Below are 6019 nucleotides of genomic sequence, written 5' to 3' on the forward strand. Positions count from 1 at the left end.
TAGAAAGTGTTACAAACAGAAAAGTGTGAACCCAATACCTTTTTCAATTGTGGAGGGCACTTTCGCCCTAAATATTTTGACCAAAATTATCTTTTTCAAATAATTATTTTGGTAGTTAAAGGTCAATTCACAAATGTAGATATCTTAATTTTTTAAGAACTTTGAATTTCACACAATGAGAGTATATTTCCTGGGTAAGTTCAATTCTCAAAGGAACCTACAGGATTTACAGCAAGGTTTCTTAAGTTTGTTTCTTTAGTGTGAAAATGAACTATCTTCACCCACATTGCTCCCTCTTAACTAAGTCTCCATAGATTTCTTTGCATGAAAACCTATTTACCCAGGCAATTTTCTTAATAAGCTAAGTTGTTAAAAAGTTTGAACAATCAAAATATAGCTGTCATAATTTTCAAACTCTTTTGAAATTCCTTTAACAGAATCATTTATTCACTAATCCTAGTTAAACCTTTACCCTCAAAAACAGTTGACATGTTGTTTTCATGATATAGTGTCCCTACAACTATTTTTTTCCAGTGGGTTTATGTGTATATATGACCATAAAAGCTGGTGCTGAGCAAAATGAACTTCAAGATATGGAACAGAGATTTTTTTGTAGTTATTGTTTGTAATATACTATGTGATTTCTATTTTCTTTGTGTTTTTTCCCTTATGGTTTTCCCCTGCTGTATTCAATTTTGGTGCCCTGTGTATTGTGTATACATTTACCTTAATTAGGGAAGGGAAGATGAACAACAAAATGGTGAGACAAAGGACAAAAGGAAAACCAATGCAATAGAAATACTCACATGCAATATGTTGGAAATGTACATTACAACTTGTGAGGAGTACTGAGGTGAAGGAAAACTGTGAGAAAAATGAAGGAGGCGCTAAAAAGTTTGAAAAGTTATGTATTCACTACCTTACAATTACTGTAACCCCATTGTACATCAATTTGATAATAAATTTTAAAATAAGCTGCATAAAATATAATTTCACTCTATTTTTACAGTAAATATTATCCTTTATTTTATGTTGTAATTTATTAAAAATCAATACTATTTGGCATCTAATTTGAAACAATTACTCCTTTTTCATCAGAGGATCATCATCTTGAATGTTATCCAACTAGACAATATTTTCACAATAAACTTGCCAATATTTTGAAAAAAGAATAAATTTAGTACTTTCTCACACTAAAACCAAAAACAGTTTAACTCTATGGAAACCAATAACTTTTAAAAGTAAATAAGTTGTTAAGAGCACAGAATATATGTGTTCTTCAAAATTCCTATGACTAATAACTACTCATTTTCAATTTCTGAACATTCCATACCTGAGAGATTCAAAACAGTACCTGTTTGCAATTCTGCAATAGATGCAATTTCCAATGGAGTGTTACAGATTGAGAAGTCAACAGAAAAATAGGCACATTCTGGTAGATGATAAAATTATGAAACATCTGTAATTAATTCTTCAACAGTAAGCAAATATTTATCAAAGTAAGCTATTATTTCTATGACCATCAATCCCAAGATTTATGCCATAAAATCATCCTAGTCCAATACTTTCCAACTCGTAAAGAGCACCTTAAAATTCCCTTAATTTACATAATGAATAGTTTATATCTATTGTGAAAAAAATACTCCACCTCTGCTAATGTGATGCCCTCCTTGTTCTGGAAAGAACACCACAATAAAATGGGTTGCATAAATTTCCCCCAGTGAAATTCTTGAGATCAGAACACTTGCAAATGTTATTTATATTTATACTTTTTGTAAACTATCACAGATATTCAGAATGCTAAGTTTGGAAGATTATGGTTCAAATCTCCAATAAACTTCTCAGAAAAAGCCAGACACAAGTAGCACTGAGATTGGAGTGTTAGCACACGAGCCTTGAGCATAAAGAGGCTCAGAGACAGCTTCCAGACCCAGAATGCAAACCCTAGGACAAACCAATAAAACAAAAACAAAACCCAATATAACATTTTTCTCATTGTATACAGAGGCACGTAATTTAGGAAATGGCTTCCTGTGTAACATATAGGTAGAAGAAAGAAGATGTCACACAATTATTTTTTTCATACAATGTTATACAATACAATCAAAAATTGCCCTTTTGCTAAATTTATAAATTAATATCCATTTGTTGGCAACTCTGTCTAGATTATTCACATTATCATTTTATCCATGAACTATTGGAATTATCTATCAACTAAGACCTAATTATAATTCTCTTGAAAGAATATTCTAGGAAAATGGAATGCCAGAATCATTTGTGAATTTTTCAATTAAACCCTCTACTTAAAAAGAATTTTGTATTATCCTATAAAATATGAAATTACAAACAAAACCAAAATATTTATGTTAACTCTAAATTCTAATTTAGCAAAATCTACAAATTCCTGCATTAGGTAAACTTTGTTATTTCTCTAGGCTTAAGCTTTTTTAATCCATCATTTCTTTCGAAACCTACAGAATGATGCTCACTTACTTTTTCAAATTTTGGATGGGAATCATGAGCCATTTTGCATTTAGGAATGATCTGTAATGAAGAGAGCATTTAAAACACAACTGAAGATTATATAGGAGTTGCATTTCAATAGGAAACTTGACTTCTCATAACATAATGACAAAATTAGCCCAGACTTGCAATTGTGTATTCCTTTCTTGTTTGATTTTTTTTATTAAACAAAATTATACTACCTGGTCCAGGGAAGGTATCACTATGTATTTCCACTCTCTAATCTCCTGTCTTAGTCTGCATGCTAGAATTCCAGGCTTGTATCACATTGCCCTGCCATGGTTTTTTGGTTTATGTAATCTAGATACAGACTGGCAATTTTGAACTTCTCCAATGATATTATCCACTAGACTGACTGCTCAGAGTGTTTATGTACTATTTTCGAAGATCTTCTATCATTTGACACAGGATATGAACATTTTCAGATGCACATGCTGGGATCTCTTATTCATTTCTCCATGGATCTGATCCTTTAATAATAATTACTTGACTTTCTTACTATCTCTGGTCCCTACCTATGTAATAGTCTCAAACTTTTTTGAAGAAAGTTCACTTGAGGATTTTCTAATATTAAAATTTATCACTTGATTCTTACTCAGGACATATTTTCTATTGTTTTTTTAACTTTTCTACATATTCTAAGTTGTTTTATTTGTGTAATTGTGTGTGCACATATAAGTGCTTCTGTGTGTATGTGTATGTTTGTATGTATGTATGCATGCAAAAGCCTCAAGCTCTTATTCATCAATTTTGCTCATGACTGGTATTCCATCACCTGAGCCATTCTTCCAATCTAGCTTTTGGCTGTTAGTGTGGCAAAGACTGTTCTGCTCAGGCTGCATGCCAACTAAACTTCCCAGACTCATTTACATTCTTAGGTTTTATTTCTCCAGAAGTATCAACTTTTAAATTACAAATATTTTTGTGAGTGTAAAGTCAAACTCTAGCCCAGATTTTTAACTCAAGAATTCATATAAAGATAGATGAACATACACATTGCATATGCTGAGTATACACTATTAGAAATGTGATCTTAAGCCAGGTGGTGGAGAGATTTCAGGACTGGGGTTCAAAGTCAGCCCAGGTAGGCAAGTCCCAGAGACCCTTTTCTCCAATTAACTACCAGAAAACTGAAAGTGGTACTATGACTCAAGTGTTAGAGCCGTAACCTTGAGCTGAATAACGGAGGGATAGCGCCCAGGCCTTGAGTTCAAGTGCCAAGACCAATAACAACAAAAAAATATATAAGAAAAGTAAAGAAAAATAAATGTGATCTTAGCCACTAGTTCACTGCTAGTATAATCCCTGCTCTCTCAAGACTCACTTTTTTTCCAGTTAAGTCCATGCTCTTATATCTAACTTGCATTGGAACGACAATTATTGTTCCACTCTACTTTTTACAAATTTGTGTGATTAGCAAGTGTGATTTAGAAAGGGAGTGGCCTCATACTTCATGTTCCACTTAGGAGTAATGGTTTCTCTATATCACTCCCATAAATCTTCATATTGGAATTGGCTTTTTGTTTCAATGTTGTCTTATTTGTAGTCTTCTATACTGTACAAGCTGGAGCTTGGGGGTGCCCTTGAGAGAACTAGAGAACAAGAGGCTCCCACCCAAGGGGAGCACCACTCAAATGACACAGCACCACGTAACCTCTCCCTTTCTCCAAGCCAGATCCTTCCTCTTGGGAACAAACAGCCTTGACTCCACATTCACCAAAACCCTAGGCCAGGATGCTGGATGAAGGAGTCCTGAGACAGGTGGCTTCTCAGAGCCTGGGAGGGGAAACTAGCAGAAGGTCATGGTGCCCCCAGAGGGGTGTCTTACCAGGGTTGGGGCAATGTTGAGGAAATGGATGGGGTCCTAAATGCTACATACATGGATATACTCTTTACTTCTAGCCTACATGTTTCTGGGCTAATTGGCGGATTCTTGGGGAGGAAAAGAAGACCAAATGGACCAAAAGCACCAGCAGATGCTGGCAGAGCTGGGAAAGGTGATGACCCTGTGAAAACTTTTGACAGCTGAGGGGTGTGGGAACAGGCCGGGTGTATGTGTGTGTGTGTGTGTGTGTGTGTGTGTGTGTGTGTGTGTGTGTGTGTGTGTGTGTGTGTGTGTGTGTGTGTTCCTCCCAGATATTCACCTTCTGCTCTGACCCCCAGCGCCCTTCACCTCCCTCCAGGGCTTTTCTGGGACCCTCTTCAGGTGAAAGGGTGACCAAGCATAAAAGACAAGGGCTTACACAGCAAGGGGGGGTGGTCTATCTTCTGTATCCAACAACCCCCATGCCCAGAAAAAGTAAAGATGCAACAACGCAAGTGTGGAGGTGCTGCTCCCCACCTCTGACTAACACCACCAAGCTCCCACCAGGGAGAGAAAGGGTGCAGATGCATGGCTCTCTGGCTCCCACCAGGGGCTCTGTGGTGTCCCCTCTTCACCTATCCCTGCATCTGCACTTTTCCTGGGACATTGGACACTAGGGATGTGCCCACTCCTGGGGCACATTAGTGGCAGAGTCCCCGGACTGTGGGGTGTGAAAGAGGTGCAGGTCCGGGACCTGGTTGGGTTGTTGTGGGATGCAGGTGTCACAAGGTGCAAGCCCTCTGGGCAGCCACTCACTTGTGATGCTGGGAGAAGTTGTTGGTGGCTGCTCCAGTTAGGGTGAGCAGTAATGGAGGAGGCATTGCAGACACTCAGGTCCAGGACAGAGGACCAGTGGCCAGGACCAGGTTGAGGCTGCAACCTGCCAGTAGCTTGATACCGCCTGAGGTTTGAAATGCAGTGCCTTGGAGGAAGCAGGGTAGGAGGTGGGAGGCAGGCAGGCACATCAATTTCCTACTCCAAAGTAGCTTCAAGTCTCTTGCTCACCACTCAGCCACCTCTACCTTATTCAACTGCTGGTAGTTGTGTCAACCAGCCTAGGGAATCCTGGTGGTACAAGGCAGCATGGAATGTGGGCGTGGCCACCATTCTTGTATCCCATTGGTCAGAAAGAAACATGAAAGAATGGGGGTGTGGCCAGAATCCTGTGATGCAGGCAGCTTGGGCAGAGTCAAGATGACAGCACCTCCCCCCAGCTCATTTCCCAGGGAACTATACTCAATTCAGTTGGAGACAAGAGGGTGACCTGCTTTAGCCAGATAGCTGCACAGATTCTTGTGTATGTCTGTTTGTTGCCAGTCCCAGACCTTGAACTCAGGATCTGGGATCAGTCCATGAGCTGCTTTTGCTCAAGGTTAGCCCTCCACACTAGATCCACCTGGCTCTACTTCTGGCTTTGTTGGCACTGAAGTGGGACTGGGGTTTCAAGGACTTTCCTGCTTAGTGTGAATTTGATCCTCCCATCAAAGCCTTGTAAATATCAAGGAGGACTCTTGAGAGCCACTGATGCTTGCCTCATCATTGGTCTTGCTGATGTTCTTGGACAGAGCAGTGAGTTCCCTATCCTCGGATTTAAGTGGAGGGAGGTGGAGCCCACAGTTCGAATCCTGGTCC

The 6019-nt window shown here is 39.0% G+C and overlaps 1 long non-coding RNA gene across 1 annotated transcript; it reads right to left on the reverse strand.

Moving 5' to 3' along the window:
* Window positions 1-815: 815 nt before the first annotated feature.
* Window positions 816-5234, reverse strand: LOC138805462 (uncharacterized). The gene is made up of 4 exons (XR_011365550.1): window positions 5144-5234; window positions 2494-2544; window positions 1355-1432; window positions 816-864 (listed from the first exon to the last, which is right to left on the reverse strand). It is a non-coding gene; the product is annotated as an uncharacterized lncRNA (long non-coding RNA).
* Window positions 5235-6019: the final 785 nt, after the last annotated feature.

The sequence above is a fragment of the Dipodomys merriami genome, unplaced genomic scaffold, assembly GCF_024711535.1.
Source record: "Dipodomys merriami isolate MVZ:Mamm:240054 unplaced genomic scaffold, mDipMer1.0.p SCAF_394, whole genome shotgun sequence".
In the NCBI taxonomy this organism is placed as follows: Eukaryota; Metazoa; Chordata; class Mammalia; order Rodentia; family Heteromyidae; genus Dipodomys; species Dipodomys merriami.